The sequence below is a fragment of the Patagioenas fasciata genome, chromosome 5 (genome assembly GCF_037038585.1).
Source record: "Patagioenas fasciata isolate bPatFas1 chromosome 5, bPatFas1.hap1, whole genome shotgun sequence".
In the NCBI taxonomy this organism is placed as follows: Eukaryota; Metazoa; Chordata; class Aves; order Columbiformes; family Columbidae; genus Patagioenas; species Patagioenas fasciata.
The window spans coordinates 22,848,039-22,866,988 of record NC_092524.1 but is presented as its reverse complement, the minus strand read 5'-3'; the positions used below and the strand labels follow the sequence as shown (position 1 = coordinate 22,866,988).

At 37.8% G+C, this 18,950-nt stretch overlaps 1 protein-coding gene across 1 annotated transcript in view; it reads right to left on the bottom strand.

Annotated features, from left to right (window-relative positions):
- Nucleotides 1–13,808, bottom strand: part of EHF (ETS homologous factor) — a 34,789-nt gene extending 20,981 nt beyond the window's left edge. Inside the window, exon 1 of the mRNA XM_065839687.2 lies at nucleotides 13,704–13,808. The gene's annotated coding sequence lies outside the window, so the exon portion shown is untranslated. The remainder of the gene's footprint in view (nucleotides 1–13,703) is intronic.
- Between the last annotated feature and the right edge of the window lie 5,142 nt (nucleotides 13,809–18,950).

Genomic DNA, 18,950 nt, shown 5'->3' with positions numbered 1-18,950 from the left:
CAGAAAGATATATTTACAAATCCTTGAACCTTGAACACTGTATAGTGCAGTCTATGCAAATTATTTTATTGCATTACAAGTGTGCTCTGAAAATATATTACTCTGATCTCCGTTTTCACTTTCAACCCAATGAGACTTAACATCCAGATAATGAGTTTCTCCTTTCTTTGAGCCAGAATCTTTCAAGAACAGTTCATAGTAAATGACAGGAAAATGCTGAACACAGTATGAAAGTCGTATGAACAGTAGAGAGAAAACCTGTGTATCCTAAAGTACTACAATCAGAGTGATTGTTCTGACATGGATTTGTATGGTTGCTCATGTTACAACACTGAACTGAGGGTCTCATTTATTACAAATATGAGGGGTGTGGATCCTATAGGGGAAGGTGGCCTACAGCTTTCTGGTTTATAAACTATATACTCCATGAAAAAAAAAAAGTCTAAGACAAAACTGATTGAAACTATTAAACTTTGACTCCACCCGTAAGTCATGCAAAATCTAAGAGTAACTTCTAGCTGAGACAAGCTCAGCGCAGCTCCTCCTGGCGTATCCAAAAGGGTGGATCTCTTTTGGACTGTTTACCTATGGGAGCCTTCCCCATTTTTCCCCTTTTACCATCATGGATGAACTTCAAATGTACATTTCACCTGGGCCTATTTTCTTTGAAGTATATTATGTACACAGCAAAGACACAATCACTGCTTTTCAGGGCTTGGAGTTTGTACAACAAGTATCTACAGAGTCTGTTTAGTATTTTAGATTATTACTGCACCTTGGATTACAGTCAAGCACTTCAACAGTAATCTAAAAGAAAAGATAACAGGTAATAACTGCAGCTGCAGAGGAACAGAATCTGAATTTTAATATTTTTCTTGAAAAATCAAAAGACAATGAAGTGAGCTGAATTATCAAGACACCAGAAACAAAGAACATTTGCAACAAAGCAGGTAGGTCTGCTTTACACTTATGGTTACTTTGGAAACATAATTGTGTTGTATTTGTAATGCGAATGATCAATTAGCTGCTTTAAATTCCAGCTACCTGTTTTACATCTCCAGTGGAGGCAAGGGCAGGCACAAACTGAATATATTAATGTTGCACCTTACCATGTGCTTTGGGTCCTTTTTTTTTTTCTTTTTCTTTCATTTAATGTGTATTACTACCACGGTTCCAGGGTCATATTCTGAGCCAGTATGACAATACATACAGTCATGGCTGACCCTAAGATTGCCCTATGATGTCTGTCTATTTTGCAAAGGTCTTGGCTTCATCCTTGGTGTCTGTGACAAGCTCCCAGATAAGATACCATCCCTGTCACAGCTCACTTTCAGATATGACCTTTTCTGCAATATGTTAGTACCTCTTCTGGCTATTTAGATCCACATGTAGCCATCTACACACTTCCTTGTTTCCATCCCTTTGTTTTAGTGCCAAAAAACAAAGAGAAGCCTCAAAAGAAACAACTCATCTTCAGGCTGATTACTGGCAGAGATCCACTTCACAACAGAAAGCTCAACTTTGGGCCTCTTGGATGGGATCTGCAAGGTGTACCATTCAGATTGACTGCCTATGCAGCTTGACCTGACTGACAATAATCTCAAGGCTCATCACTAATACAGTTGCAAACATGGTTTCCAAATTCTTTGAAATGTTTGAAGAAAGTTCACGTGAAGAAGCACTATGATCACACTCAATATTTGTTGTAAAACATACTGAGTGTTTGATGCATTTTGCTTTTAGTCCATCATATGTACCTTTGGGCCACAGTAACAAAATGTGTTTACAGAATCACATTGTGAGTGTGAAGTTCAAGGAATCATTTTTATAAGAACATCTTCTAAATAGTATCCAAAACTCTTTGTATTCAGACTTCTGGTTTGGGTCTTTGGGGCCAATTTTGTTCCCTTTCTACACCTCTCTGAACTGCATATTCCTATGCTTCTGTATTTTTTGTGTATACAGCTGTGGTTCATATGCATAAATTCATCTTTGCATGTGCAAAACTAACTCTTGGTGAGCTTTCAGAGGCTATATTGAGACCTTGATCATTTACTGTTGTAGGCTTTTGGAAAGGAAGAGTTGCATATATTCTTTTGTTTTCTTTGAACCTTGCATATTAAATGTATACATGAAGGTAAACTGAAAGATCACAAAAAGGAAGATGAATACAAAAGGAGCATTTAACATTTACCTACATTACAGATAGGATCATGATAAACAAAATCAAATAAAACTTGATTGGAATCTTTTATTACTAAAGATCTGATTTTCATGATGCACTACATGGTAACTTTAATAGGATATGTGGTGGTTGCTTGGACATGTTTGTGTGGACGCTTCAAAATATTGCATATATATTTTAACTAAAGAGAAGTTGGGTAGAAAAGTTAGGATCTAGATCTGTATCTGAGCTGTTCCTCCTGCTCCAGGGTTTGGGTTTGGTTCTTATCTCTCTTTTAGTGGTGTAGTTTCAAGACAAAACCATAGTTCGGTGTCCTTTTTGAGAGAGAAGAAAGTTCACTTTATGATTAAGAAATTTTTTTTTTTAAAAATTACTTGATGATATGCAAAGTCTCATAGGTTGTTTTTTCTGTGACTTCTTTTTTTTCCATGATTAACAAACTAATATGAACTTCAATTTTCAAGGTACTCATCAAAAGGGAGAATTTTAAGAGGTTTTGTTTGTTTGTTTGTTTGTTTTTTAAATCAGAAGCAAACAGAAGGCCAAGTGTGAACAGAGAGTCCTCAAGGCATAGATGTGTCTAACAGTGGTAACCACCAAAGGTTGATACTTCTGCAAATTTTACCTATAGTTATGCTACCTTAGCAGAGGAAACAGTGAACCAGAACCTACCGCTTAGTAAGGATCCAGTGTTTGAGATCCATCCTTCCTTGTCACATCACAGGCTAGATGTGCCTCTTCATGACATGACACTGGGTTTTGAATATGAAAACAATAATATGATCATTTATTTTACTGTCAAAAAGCTCATTCTTCTCTTGCAGAAAACCTGTGATCTGTTTATTACTGTTGGAATTGCTAGTCATAGAGCTAAGACAAAAGCAAGCCAAGAAAAGGTTTGATTTCTTGTGATAAATGTTTGTGTCATTTTTGCACTGACATGTCCTTAGAATGTTTGGAACAAGTAGATATACCAACTAAAAACTGGGGCAGGGTGGGTGGGGGCTTTTTTCTTTTTTGATTTTTTGGAGTTGATGCTGCAAAACATGGCTTTGACCAGTGTGTGGCATTCCTTTCATTAGTGTCTGCACTGCCTCAGTAAGTTCATGATAATTTGGGTCAGCCATTTTTCCTGAATATTTAGAAGTCATTTGACATAGATTTATCAGTCTAGCCTCAGGGATACAGAGTCTTGGAAAACATAGTAATGGGAAAAACTGCCTTTGCTCTTTAGTCTTCTTTCATCACTTAATACCACACCTCATGGAACAGTTCCACACCTCCTTTCATGTCCTTCCTATCTCTCTGGTACATCCTACTTCTATTCAGGAGCCAGCTCATCTACCTAATCTCCTTTTGCTAAATACCTTTATTTTTCTTACAATACACTAAATACACAAATGGCCAAAAGGCACTCTAGATGCCCTTGTAGCTTGACAAGCCACATGTTTATGATTAAGCAAGAACCTCATCAGTTAACAAAATATCACCATCATGTTCTAACACCTTCTCCTTTTCCCTTGGCTCTAGTTCCACAGCCACTTCCCTCTACCTTCCATGACCGCTTGTCTTTGCATTGCATTAAAGACTAACAGCATATTGAAGGAACTGCTTTCCATACTGCTGATGTAGCCTGCGATCCTGTTCAGTTATTAGTGAATGACAATAATAACAATAATTTTTGTGTTTGTACTCATATTTGTCTCCCAAGCACTGAAGTCTTTCTAACATAACAGCTACTCAGATATAGAAATTCTGACATATGCTGCTGCAGCAACCAATATTTCATGAAGAAGTTTTTTTTAATCACTCTCATCATCAGCACTTCTCTTATGGGACCAGTCTGGTTTTCAACAGCAACAGCCTCTAATTTGCCTAGTTCCAAAATAAAAAGATTCTTTTTTTCTGTTTTCCTTTTTGTAAGTTCTGTTTCATACATTTTGTTTTTATAAAGTGCACCTGCTTGGAAACTGCAGGTTTCCTATTTGAGGCCGGTTTCTGAGAACAGAATAAGAAATGTGAGATAGAGACTAAAACCAGGAAAGTGTCTTAGGATGCATGGAAATTTTGCCATTATGACTGTTATTTTTTACATGAGTTGATTCATTCAATCAACAAACTAACTATCTTTCCTCATTAAAAACATAAGGGGTACAGCACAAATTAGCTAGGATGGGGCATCTGGAAGTTGAGCATAAAGTGTTTTATTCCAAACTAGGTAGCTTGTGGCCTGACTAACCTAGTCAATAGCAGTGTTTATACCTTATTACAACCCACTTCCTGACTAACCACAATCTGATCTCACTTTTGCTGGCATGATAACAAAAGGATATTTCAAGGAGGAGACACAGCAAAGGCAGTGCAGGGCTCATGGTGGGAAGGATCATCTGTGTGGCTGACAGGAAGAGTTTATATGGCTGACTAATAACTCCTCTGCCTGGGTCAGCCATGTTCCCTAAGGCAAGCTGGGACTCGCCAATCCCATCTCCGTGATAACTACAGCCAGGATGCCTGCATTCTTCTTCAGACTACCAAGTATCTCAAGATGGGCAGCTGTTTGCAAAGGAAAGTGTACCCAAGGAGGTGGCTGTGAATGAAATAGTGCAATGGAGCTCACTGACCCTGTTTCAGAAACCTGCTGTCAGACTGTTACTTTGACTGTGATTCAGGCTTGCACGTTTGTGGGTTTTTAGTTAACATTTGTTTGGAACTCAGCTGTATCCATGTGGTTTCTTTATATTTTATTTGTTGTGTAAAGAATAAGAGATTGCAAGACCACTGCTCTGGCATCCCACTACACTCGCTGCACAAGAGCTGTATGCTTAAACCCTGGGTGTAGCAGCAGGCTCACTGAACCCATGCACCTGGTGCTTCAAGGAAGCTCTGAGCCTCCTGGAGCCACATGACACTGGGACAGTAGATGACATATATGCTGGGGTTTATTTATGTGCCCTACTTTAATTAAAATAAAACAGAAAATGGAGGGAAGTAATTTGCCTTGCTCTTGAGATATCTTCTATAAGTAAGGCAAGAAGCTGTGGGAAACATTTGCCCAATTTTGTAAAAGATGAGAACAGCTTCCTCCTCTTTCCTGCATGTAGTTAGAGGAGCCATGCTTCCATGGCATTGCTCCTTCTCACCTGGCACAGCAAGAGCTGCCGATCCTATTTCCATTGATTTCTCCAGCGACTGCATTGAACAATACAATGGAGTATTTATGTGCCAGTGTTAGGAGCAGGTTATTAAGTAAAATCCACCATAAATAGAGCCATTGATTCAGTTGCTGGCATGGCCCTCTGTTATCTTCTCAATACCTCCCAGAGGGTATTGGTCTTACCTTTTCATTTGAGTTGGCAGCAGAGTTATTTTTTTGCACCTGCTGCTCTACTCCGATAACAACACGGGTCAGCTTTGATTTGTTGGAATATAAACAAAAGACTAAAGCCAGGCATCTGCCTTAACAGCCTGGACCGGTTTGACAACAGAGCTTTTCCCAAAAGATTTTGTACAAAAGTACTTTTTTGATTGTTACTTGAACTCTCTCCCACTTCATAAATAGTCCTTTACTACAGAATAGCCTGGTGTTGGAGAACAGTTCAATACCACACTTTTCCATCAACTGAAACCTCAACAGGTCAAAGTAATATGCTGTTCTAAGACTGAAGTCAGAAAAGGTGTCATAAAAAATACATAAAGAAAATTCAGCTGAGAAACAGTGGTTCAAAAATTAGCAAGAAAAAACAATAAATTAAGTGTAAGCAGTAAAGGAACTTTCTTGAGAGACAAAGAAAACCTGAAACACTAAGAAGGTTTGTTTTCCCATATGAACCCACACACACTCCAACCCTTGATCTGTTATTACAAATAATAAAATAAAATAAAATAAAATAAAATAAAATAAAATAAAATAAAATGCCCATGAGAAGTAGGTACTTAACTGGGAACTAGGCTGCTTTTAAGTTATTCTGAAAATTCAGCCTATAGGGCTCATCTGCTGCTAAAAGCATCTCCAGTGATGGAATAACTCCTGAAACACTGACAACCATAGAGCAGAAAAGGAAGAGTCCACACAGACAATGAAAGCAGTAAAAGCACAGAAATGAAGGGAGAAACTAGCATTACCTCCTCATTACAAATAGGAAAATTGAGACACAGGGGTGAGATGATTTGCTTAAATCATATAACAAGTCAATAGACAAGCCGGTCCAACTCATATCTACCAGCTCAAGCTCCATTGTTATCCATTACATCACATTTCCAGTAAAAGTTTCAACATGTGGATGAGTTAGAATGATCATGTGTTTTTCTGAGGGCAAAAAGAATATATTAAGTAAGGGAAATAATTTTCTATTAAAAAGAGATCTGTTATGACTGAATGTGCCTAGTAGAGATTTGAATGTAAAAATGTAAAGTTAACCAAACAATTACATCTATACATGAAGTATTAAATTAAGAAGACACCTTGACCTATGTGTAATCCTTAAAATGCGCTAAGTAGAGCTGTAGCTATTTGGCTGTTTCAAAGCTTTTTGTTTGTTTGTTTTGTGTTTTTGTTTGTTTGTTTGTGGTGTGTTTTTGTTTTTGTTTTTGTTTTTGTCTTTGTCTTTGTCTTTTAATAATCTCATTGAAATAAAGGAATTTTAAAAAACAAGTATCCTGGCAACAGAGAGGGAAGATCCCAATCCCAGTCAACTACCAAGTAAAAACCTATATTCAAGTTGTCCAAGTAACAAAAGTGCAACTCATCCCATTATGCAGAATTGTTTATTAACAAAACAAAACAAAAGAAAACAATCAAATACCAAACTAAGACAATACTGCAAACAAACAGTAAAGTCACGAAAGAGCAGCTACACTGGAAGGAATAAACTTGCCTAACATGGCTGTTGTGCAAATGGTTACAAGAGAACCCTCTGCAGAGCCTCCTCATAGCAATCCTGAAATGCAGCCTCTGAGGACTACCAGATTTGACTGCCTCAAACGTTACTTAGGATGGGAAGTTTGCAGTCCTCTTCCTCTTCTTTCACTGTTCACTGCTGTTCCCTCTCTACCTCCTTATTTCTTCTATTAATCTTTTTAAAATTTTTATTTCATTTTTTTCCTCTCTCATTTTTTGCTGTCTACTTAGTCAGACTGGCTGACTTGGCCAAGGAACCTTCTTTCAAACACCATCATAAGCCTGTAACCAGTAAAACAGGCAAAAACATAATCTTCAATCATCTACCTGTGGCATAAGAGTGCCAGGTCTTGCAGCAACTGTGGAGTTTGTGGCTGGTCTCTAGGATGAAAGCTGGAGGAGTCAGAAACAGGGGAAAAAAAGCTCACTTCCCTCAGTTCTTTTTACTCCCCTGTACAGGTATATATCTTACTTACTCCTCAAGGTAACTAGAACAGGTTCCACCAACAAAATCGATAAAAATATTTCGAGACTATTTCAAACAACTATTTTCTTCAAAAGGATATTTATTATCATGTGAATTATACCAATTTTAACGTTCTTCTAGGAAGTAGAGATCCTTATAAAAGATATTTTCTGGTGTTGGGGAGTTTTTCTTCTTTTATTTTTACCTTTAATGATTATATCTTCGTAAGATTTTTAATATTGAAGATATGTCAGGCTGATACCTGGGTTCTAAATGGCCCAAAGCCATTTTCATGTGCATAGTTGCACAGATTATCTTAACACCTTTGAGTCTATGCTTCCCTCCGTTATATCAGTGCTAGCATAGAAGAGCCTGACTGGTGCTAGAGTTGAAGGCCTGCTGCTCATATTCTGGGGCTTGGGAAAGGGCAGCACTGGGCACACCAGCTCTCAGGCCATCCACATATTCCTGCAGGAATAACTACCACAGCATGGAGAAAAAACAGTAGGCATGGAAGTTGCAGACAACTCAGTCGAGGGCTTCTGGCATGAGCAGTCCCTTGCTCAATGCAGGACAACACTAGTCACTACCTACCAACAAAATACACATATATACCAAATAGCTTTGCATTTTAAAAGATTAAATGAAGGAGTTATTCGGATTAGCAAACAATATTGGTTGAAATTGGGGCAATTATTTGAATTCTTGTTATAAAAAGTAAAGCAAGAATACCGGTGCAGGAGATACGGGATGTCCATGTGCATATTCTCGGTGCAGTATGTTTGTGTGAGTGTATGTCTATCGGGAGAGGCTACAGGCAGACTAAGAAAAATTTACTGAATAGACTACAATAGACCATCATCCAAAAATATTTAATTATTTCAAGTTTTAAAGAAGGAAGAGAAGTTTCTATCTGTTTTTACAAACTATTACAACTCCATCAAAAAAAGGTTTAGGGATGGTTTGAATATCTACACATCGCTAAACAAAGGAAAAGCTTTATCTATTTTCTTTTGTACATCTGAATTTCAGTAAGTCTGTAAAGATATCTTGCTCATCTAACCACCTATTAATTCAGTCTTCTAAAACTTTTTCAGTTTCCTCTGTCAGGGCAGCTGCCTGGATATATTGCAAGTCAAGTCTACTTTATGTGAGTAGTGCGTTAGATCCCACTGCAAAAGCGATGAGAATGGCACCCTTGAATGTGTCAGAATTTGACTCCCTGATAAAGCCCCTCCACAGCTGTGCCAATGTATGAGACAATTGCTTAACCAAGCATACTTTGAAAATGCATCATCAAAATGCAAGCTTCTAAACTGTTGTGTAATAATAATTACATATTTCAGTAAAAATCATTAAGAAAGTTTGGGGGTAATCATTATATTACGAACTTAGTCTTATTCCTGACCGTAGCATCTTGGGCAGTTTTACATTGATTTGTTAGTTATACAGCAATACAAATTAGTTACCTGCTCCCTGTTAGATGAAAGGAGACCCAGAGCAGTTTTAAAAAACAAAAACGTTTCTTCTGATGATGGCATTAGTAGTTTGGCCAATAAAGCATGCTTAATCCTTGAAGACTAGTGGTGCTCCGGACACTATTCTGGCTAAAACTGCTTGTGAGCTGAGGAAATATCTCAAGTGTTTATGTCTGTATCCTTTCTCCATAACAGATAGAAACTTCTATTCTACGTGTTTGCAGATCCTTTAAGTAGAATGACTTTCTTTTCACCACTGCAAAGCAATTCTTTTTTATTGCTCCATCTTATTGCTGTATAACCAGTGATTATGTAGCCCCAGCTAGCTGTTTTGTCTACTGGTTTTCATACTCTTTCCTGCAGAGCACATTTCATAAGATCAGCAGAGGAACAGGCAATGATAAACACATGCTATGTCAGCTTTTGGAAAGGTAGTCTTTGAGGGCTGCCCCTCAGAGGGAGACCCCCAAAATGTCATATACCAGTCAATTGCTCCACTGGCTACATGACTCCATGTTTATTCATTTTCACCCATCTGTAGACAAATGACCAACAGATGTCCCAAGTATTTTAGGCATTCAGTGAAGGATTTGGTGCAAGTTGCATTCCTAGTAGAACTCAAAGCAGTTCTCATACTAAGACAGACTCCTGATGATTTCCGCATAAACTGAATTAATCCTTACTTCTCCATGTAACAGCTGTGTGAACAAACCCTTCTTTGCTTACCCTTTCTATTAGCAGAGTTATTTATGAATTTCACTCTTACCAAGTTTACAATGTAAGCTTTTCTTGAAAACATACAGAAATATATCCTTGGTTCATCAGTGGACAAAATATATGTAAGCTGCAGAGTATGCTGAAGGCAGGGACAGGGAGAAAGAGAAGCAGACATTTGTGTTTAGAAATCTTGAAGCACCCTTGAGCACTAAGCTGGCTGAGCAGCTGAATCCAGTGCATGTCGCTGAAGATGATGCTGGACTTCTTTGGTGCTCACAAGGAGCTTCTTTTTAGGAAGAAATCTCCATGTGTTTGTGCTCGAAAGTTAAATAGTAACTAAGCTGTGAGAATAATCAGACACTGAACTTCAATAAACATCATGAACTACACAAGCTACGAAATTCATTAGCATTTCTTTTCAGTTCCTCATGTACAGCAGAGCCTTTGTACTTGCTGCTACTACATCGTAACCTGATGTGTCATTAGCAATGACAACTGACAATTCTGTTTGTGACCCTTTTCTTTTTATGTGCCGCCTGCTGCAGGAACGCCTAGCCCTCAACAGGAATACTTAACTTTACAACTGTAGGAAGGCTGGTGAGAAAGAGAGCTCTTCAAGACCACAGAAAATCCTACAAAGGGTTGTCACATCACCAACAGAATAAGAAGGGGTAGTTCTTCTCTATCTGCAGCTTGATCTCAGCACACTGACCAATTCTAAAGCCAGACAGGTCTGTCCTGTAGCACTGTAGGTCATTGCTCCTGTTCACAGAGATGGTATTCATTGTATTGCAGAAGCAGCTCAGACACTTGTAGTCGGAATTGAAGCTAAGCAAGTAAAACAGTAATAGAAAGCACATAACTGTAAGGTCCCCAGAACAGATCCAGGTTACACTGCGGTGAGTGGAACATTTGCTTGGCAGAAGACTGAATCATTTGGTTCTGAGACTAAGTTAGATATGTTTATGAAGTATGTGCACGGGGTGAACATGGAAGAGAAGGTAAACACTAACTCTGGAAAGGTAGCATGACTCATGGACAGTTCTCTGAGTTCACTGAGGTAATAAAATAATTAATCCTCTTCTGTGAGAAATGTACATGAATATTCACTTCTTCAGCAGGTGTAGAGTTTCATTGTCATGGGGTTTTTGGTGCAAATTTTTGTGGGACAGGTGACAGGCTAACATGTAAGTCCTATCTTGACACAGACTCACCCACAGAAAATCCTCATTTTTCCTCTCTAATCTCTCTTCATCTGCATCTCTGGACGATTTTTCCATTTTAGTTTGATCTCTCTCCCTTGCAATTTGTTACCTTGCATCTGCCAGACAGAACAACTATGAATGTTAATAACAAAATCCATTGGGAACAAAAAAAATAAGGAAGTTCAGTGGGAGCAAAATTTTTTAATTTTGTCTTTCTCCAACTGTCTGTTTCCACCACTGCTGAAAACTCACAACACCCTGGGAATATCTGAAGTGATATAAAATTACTATGGCAATATAGCTTATTCTCTCAGGTGACAAGAGGGTAATAATATCCCATGTTAAACAGATCACATTCTATTACCTGATCTCACCACAACTAGTGTAATATGTATTGTTGTCACTCTATAAACTGCTATGAAGGGCAACTTAATTTGTGTTGGGGCAAACAAAGCATTATTCTGGTCTGATATGAGATCCTTTACTACTATGAGTGGAAAAATACACTTTTTTTACCATCCTTATATGCTGTACGAATGACACTAGGACTAGGAAATAAAAACAAAACAAAACAAATAACATCAACTCTACTAATGATAACTTCATTTCCGCAGAACCAATGCTAAAGGTGAGAAGGAGGTATGGAGGATGATGACTCTAAGAAAGCCTATAAACTTTCTTATAAACAGCTTATAAACTCCTGACCCTGAACTCCCAGTGTATTGATTCATATTGCTTTTGTGTTGAGCACTGCCGTTCCTGCAGCCTGCGTCCAGTTCTGACATCCAAATTTCGCAGCAGATGTTGAAAAATTAGAGGGGACCACTGAAGTGATTAAACAATGAAAAAGCTTACAGTGGAACAGGTTGAGGTTCTAGAGGTTTTCACTGTAGTGTAAGTTTATCTATGAGAGGAAATAGCCTATGGAGCTTGAACTACCACAATTATCAAAGACTAGGCTAAGGACTGACTTGTCCCCCGCTATCTACCCAAGGGATAGAAATTTAAACCCAGGGCAATTTCACATTAACCATCAAAAGGCAATAAAATCAGGTGGCTGAATGTTAAAGCTAGACCACACAAGACTGAAAATGAGATAAAATATTTTCAGAGGAAGGGTATTTAATTGCTGGGGCACTTTAAAAAGTTCTGGTGAATTTCCCATCATTAGACTTTCGGACTTTTTTTTTTTTTTTCCAAGATTGGAAGTTTTCTGGAAGATAAAGTATGCTTTGAGTCACTTAATTAAACTCTGAAAAATTCTGGGAAGTCCTATGTTGTTATCGCAACAACCACTTCTGGTTTTGAAAACTGTAAGAGCCAGGAATTAAACTGTCATTGTGATATTTTTTGGTGAAACACCTTAATCCTGTGGTTTTTCTAGTTTTACTTGCAACTGTTTTCTTTGGCTTCTACATTTACTTTAAATATAAAACTGCTATATTTTCCAACTCCAGTATTTTCTACAGTGCAAAACAGATGTCAGAAAACTGGCTACCCACAAATTTATTATCAAAACAAAACTTAGAGGAGTGCATCTTTTTTGTTCCACTAAAGTTTTCACAAATTATGGGAAATACTGATGCAACAACACAGTCCCATGAGACACAAGTACAAATAAAATCACTAAAATAAACTTTTACCTCAAGGTTCCTTTCTGTCATTATGAACTGATTTTATTGTCTAAAGAATAGGAAGAAAGGAGAGTTGCATGTACTTCAGAAGCAAAGATGACATTTGGTATTTTTAGATTAAGTAATCCAAGAGCACCTTACAATAACTTTATAACCATATACAGAAGAGTATGTTCCTAAAATGTCTCATCTGGAGAAATGCAAACCTTTATCACTAAGCCCATTACACATATTTTACAAAATTAATGTAGCTTTTGAGCAACTCCTTCTTTACATTCACTTCTACTGTTACTTAAACAGCTGTGTCTACACATTAAGGGGCCAATTCTGGTTCTATTCAAATAACTTTACCATTGGAAGACAAATAAATTAAACAGGAAAATGCACTGCAGGTTTCTATTCACATTATATTTACCTACCCAGTGCTTGAACTGGGTTCTGCGTGATGCTTTAGCTTAGAAGGGACTGAGATTGCCAGAACCCCCCTCATCCCAGAAATGTCAAGAAATTGCCTTGAGGATAAAACTGAGCCAAATTATAAACGTATGTTCAGATTTTTTATTATCAGCACAATCACCATTAAAATCCCCATCACCAAAAGCAGCAGAAACTTTGCCATTATAAAGTGTCTCCCAGTTCTGTGACATCAGCACTCTCAATTGTGCTTGAGAAGGTCCGCTTTTTTGCCCCTTGCCTTACTGAACAAATGACCACTCTGTGGACGAAAGCAGCAGATTTAGGACCCAGAATGTTATTAGATACATCATAATAAAAAGGATCCTAAAGAAACTTCAAGTAATCCTGATGAAGTCTCTGGCTAAATTCAAAGTCAGTGACATTCTGGGTAAGTAAAGGTAGCAGATCTGGCCCCAACAAAACATAAACAAACCAGAAATACTTAAGCAGAAGTAAGATACAAGGTCAAAATAAGAAAACAGAAGTCTTTATTATAATGTTAAAAAACCTTTTGATCAACTGAGCTTAGCTGCTGCTCCGAAGTGGGAAGGGAGAGGCTTCGTAGAGTGGGCATGACTCCAGTACATACTTGTCTTTTTCCTTTTTATTTTCACTTGTGTTAACTTAAAGGAAATATATTTTAAAAAATACCCCAAACACCTTACCTCATTTAGCTGCAGATTCTGGAGTGGAAGTCCTTAACTGAGGCAATGGGAAAACTGTCTACAGAGCAGTAGATTGGGTAAACACAGGTACTAGGTTATGTGTCCAAAAGACTCCCAGGAGTGAAGATAAATGGATGTGATATTAATTTTAAAACATCTTGCTGAACACTCAGGCAGCCAATAGCAAAATTCCTTAGGTCACTTCCTGTTCATTTGATTGGGTCTGCAACAACAACAACCAAGGTGAGGTTGGGAGAATTTGCATAAGGCCAGCTCAGTCCTCAGTATTCAAAGAGAACAGGTCTAACCGGGTTACACGTGTAGCTCCAGAACAAAAGAAAAATCTGGTAATGGATGAGGGTTTGATTTCTTTGTAGTTGTTTTTTTAAGACCATCCTTTTTTTTTTTTTTTTTTTTTTTTTTCCCAATTGAGGTTATTTCAGACAGATAAGAATATTATAATTAGAATGAGGAGAAGTGAAAAGCAGAAATGTCATCAATTAAAATCAGTCTAGAAGTAACATTAGGAGATACACAGTATGGACTGAGTGAGCCAATATAATGGGCTGGACTCTTTATTTTTCATACTTGAACACACTGCAAAATGCATGAGTCTGCAGAAAAGGGAATCTCTTGTTCTGCCAACTTCTCTGGGTAACTGAAAGTAAAAAAAAAATGAGGAAAAAAAGATCTTTATATGTCTATATGGGGCTGAGTATGAAAACTCAGCGACATGCAGGTTAGCAGGGCAGAGAATCAGCAGATGAGTGCCCAGTCTTACATTTCTCTCCATTTAACCTTTCTAATTGTGAAAGTTAAGATCAGCAGGGGAAAGCTACCTGCTTCACAGCCCATGGAATTCAGGTAAAATATTTTTGCTTGTTCCTCTGAGCCACAGCCTGGGCATTGCATTAGAAGCCTCTCACTGATTCAGTCATCAGTTCAATTCTCAACTAGGGTAAAAAGCAAGGGAAGGCTGTTTCCTCAAAGATGATCTGTGCTTGCTGGACAGTTTAAATAGTTGTGAGTCCAAAGTTTTCCTTGACCATGTGTGAGTTACTGCTCCAGCTCACAACCATGAATTTGAGCAGGAAACAAGGTGCCTAAATGAAAATATGAACCTTTATCTGTCTCTCATTATTTCACCAGTCAGAAAAGGCACAGCTAAAAATGTAGTGACATAGGAAGTTTCTGAGGTTTCTTTAATTTGCATGCATAAAACACAAGAAGTGTTGAATATTACTATTTGGTGACTATGGGGGGAAGTAAATTTTCCAGTCTTTGTTCACTTTTGGTTCTACGGCTCATCATAAATCTTTCTCCTGACAGAGGCTGACAAGCGTTCTGTGCAAGATTTACCAAGCACAGGGAATGAATTGTCCTTAAACATCCAGAGATACTATTGATTATTAACCAAGATTCATTGTTAGTGTAGGAGAAATATTTCATATATGTTATTTATGCTGAACCCGATTTCAAGATAAATAGTGCATCTCAGACTCAAGGAATGTCACCTTTGTTCCTGTCATCCACACTAGCAATAATTACTTTAAAACCTGAGTTGATTTTGTTCACATGGATAAGGTGCACCTGTGTACAAGTGTTGCTTGGGAAGACCTCATCATTTTTCACCCAGGTTATAGTGAAGATCCACAGCTGCGTGACCTTGATTCTCATCTATCAAAGAAAGTTGTCCTTGAGGAACAAGGAAGGCTGTAAATGCCCGTATTGTCTTGTATTTACAACATCAAGGGTTAAGGATGTCAATGAAATCAGCTAGGCAACTGTTTGGAGTTTTCATAAGTATGTCTAGCACCTATAAGATTTCTCTAAGCATTCATGTCACAGTATCTAAGTATTTGCATACCAGTTCTTATCTTAGTGAGTATTTATACTAAAGCTTTCACCATCATTATTCCGACAATGAGTTTTAAACTAAAAGAGGTGAGATTCAGGCTAGGCATGAGGAAGAAATTTTTTACCATGAAGATGGCAAAACACTGGAACAAATTGCCAGAGAGGTGGTAGGTGCCCTGTCACTAGAAACATTCAAACCCAGGTTGGATGGGGCTCTGAGCAACCTGATCTAGTTGAACATGTCCCTGCTCATTGCAGGGGGGTTGGACTAGATGAGATTCGAAGGTCCCTTCCAATCCAAAATATTCTATGATTTTATCAACATAATGTCTCATCATCATATCAGCATGAATGATCAATCCAGAGGAGGAGAACAGGAAAAAGCTAAGAAGTAAGCAAAGAATGAGAAAACAATAAAGAGCACTTCACTTCCCAGGAAGGACATCTTTAACAAGTAACCCACCTCTTACATTGTCCCACTGAGCTAAGCATATGAAATTAAAAAGTCACACTGAAATACATCTCATCCATATGCTGCAGAAGCACCAAAGGAGGATGTGACCACTGAATCTCAACAGAGATAGGGAAATTAGACTTTTCCTACTGCTAGAAAGGATACCAGCAAAAGCAGAAGAAATCTTGTTCCAATGTTGTCCTTAGACTGGTGTGTCACTTTCTGTTTGTGTGGCTGTAAACCTTTTCTGTCTCAGCTCCCAAAGGCAGAGACAGCTCTGGGTGCTAAGACTGAGAGTACTTCCAGACAGACAAAAAAGCACATTGTACCAACAGGTTTGGGCAAGATGAAGCTAACTTGGCCAGCGCAACAGCGTGCATTATTTAGTGGTGTGCTATTTTCAAAGGCAGGATGCCACACAAGGTGGTGGCTCCTTGAATTTATTGCCCTGTCTGGCCAGCTATGCTGCCCCTGTGCTTCCAAGTATGCTTATTGACACTTTCATGTGGTTCAGCACAGAGAGGATTACGGATGGCTTTTGGAGACAGACTAGACCTTTCCCTCTGCATATCCTTCTTGAGTTCTGCAGCCACATTAACATGATTTTAGTCCCCACAGAATTCTAGGTGACAGAGAAAACATGAAAACCTCTATAATTAGGAGCTGGGAGGCTACATTCATGGTATGGCAGAAGTGTCAGTGCAGATGCCCAGAGTTAATGTAATTATAACTGTCAAACATTGAGGAAATCATATAAATCTGTCTGTATTCTTATTTTGGTGTCTGTTACTGTAGTGTCTGACACATGATGAAAACAGACAACGAATTTCTACTTTTCCATTACTGTTAATCTCTGCTTCATTTGTTAAATTCCAGTGGAATATCAGAAGGACACTGTAAGAAGCTGATATGTAGGTTAGACATGTCAAGCAATCAGGAAATTCATGGTATAGTGTTCCTGCCTTCATTCTGTTGCAGCAAAATCAGAAGTGATTAATGAAGTTTGATGTAAAATAATACACTTTCTGTAAAAACATGACTAGAGAAGCCAGAAGAAGCAGGGCATATGCTATTTCCAAACTGTGATGTTATAGGCAAACGCCACCTATTACTAAGGTTGCCCACTACTTAGGCTGGCAAGGCCTCTTTTTTACAGTTTTCTAAAATCTAGCTCTTACATGTTTGTCCAAATTGAAATCTTCCATCATGAGCATTTCATTTGCAACAAAATTTCGAATAATTTCCATCCATAGTAACAAATGTTTTTCTGACAAATTAAAAAGACAGGGGTAAAAAAATGCTGTTCTTTGGATTCATAGTAAAAAAAAACCATTCCTGTCTTTTCTCTGAAAAGCTCAGGAGCGTTTATATTTGAAGCAAGGACTGATTAGAGTTGGCTGTCATGTTAAAGGTGTGCTGTTTACCATTCACAATAAAATCCAACCAAAATTATCCAGTTTAAAGCTCATTGGCAAATCACAATCCACATAATGGATTCCATTATGAAGAACCACATTACCCTTCATCTTCCTTTGACAGTGAGCATTTTCCACTTCCTGGCTTCACAGGGTTTTCTCAGCAGCTGAAAAAGGCTATTCCTATGCATCCATTCTCCTGAAAAGGCAATTTTTTCAGTGAGTGCCTTATTTGACCCAGCAGCTACCTTTAGCACAACTGGCAGAGGTCTGTACAGGGGATCTAAAGATTTCATTTGTGGGCATAACCCGCATAATACCCAAAGCCAAAACACGCATATTTGCACATCACTGGTTCAAAACCTAGAAACCATACACAAGAAAAAAAACTAGAAGAACATTATTAACCTTGTGATATGTTTAGGCACTGTACTTAAGACATAGAAAAGAATGTATTCATTCAAAGAGAAGCTAGCCAATATTATGCATTCAGGGAGTGGCCATGAGCTGTATTTACTGCATATGAATCAAACTTGTTCTGAAAACTTCTATTCATTTCCTCATGAGTTTTCTTATAGTGTTCATCCTCATGGTATTTGAGGTATTACAGTAACATTTATTTATAATTTAAATAAACATATATGTACATTAGTATATTACATTATGTTAATACATTAGCACTGGTACTACATTATTAGCCACAAAACATTTATTTGTTTTTATGTTTCCCTAGTGGAGTGAGAAGGTAATTTTATCCCTATTTTAATGGGAAAGACTTAAAAGATCACGATAAAGCTGTTTAATAATTCAAGGTATCCATTCTGAGATGCCTAAACAAACATGTACTTAGAGTACTTAGTATTCTATAGTTATGTAAAGTACTGAAAGCACATTTTTCATTCATTTCCATTTCAGATCTTAGCACTTAGCAGTTCTGTAAATCAGATTCCTTTTTCTCCCAGAAAAGAAGGAAAAAGTAGATTTAAAAAACAAAATAATATGAACAAATGGTGGCATCAGTCTAGAAATCAGCCTAAGCATTTTGTCTAGATTTTTACAAATATATTTAACCTTAAGCAAAAGTCTATTATAGCTCTGCTGGTCACTGTTTGGCTAAATTATAATTAAAGATAGTAATGATGACTAGCTAGGCAGTGGTCACAAGACACTATCAGCTTTACATATAGTTCTATGAAGGTTCAATTTCTAAACCAATATCGCTACGTATGTTAATATATCTTCAGTTTCTTCACACACATCCTGGTTGTCTGACACACCCTAACTTGCTGTAAACTGGAACTGACGAACTGGAAGTAATTGAGTAACAAAGCCCTTTGTTTCTGTATTCTCTCTTGATGAAAAGGAGGTGTCCTGTAAGTCCAGATATTCCTCAAAAGAGGTACTGGACAATCTGATGAACAAAGGAATAAAAACAAGCCCCCCTGAATTCCTTCCCCAGCAAAGCCAGCTGCCAGCTGAAAAGTACCACCTAAGCAGAACTTCTACTGCTCCTGGAGAGGA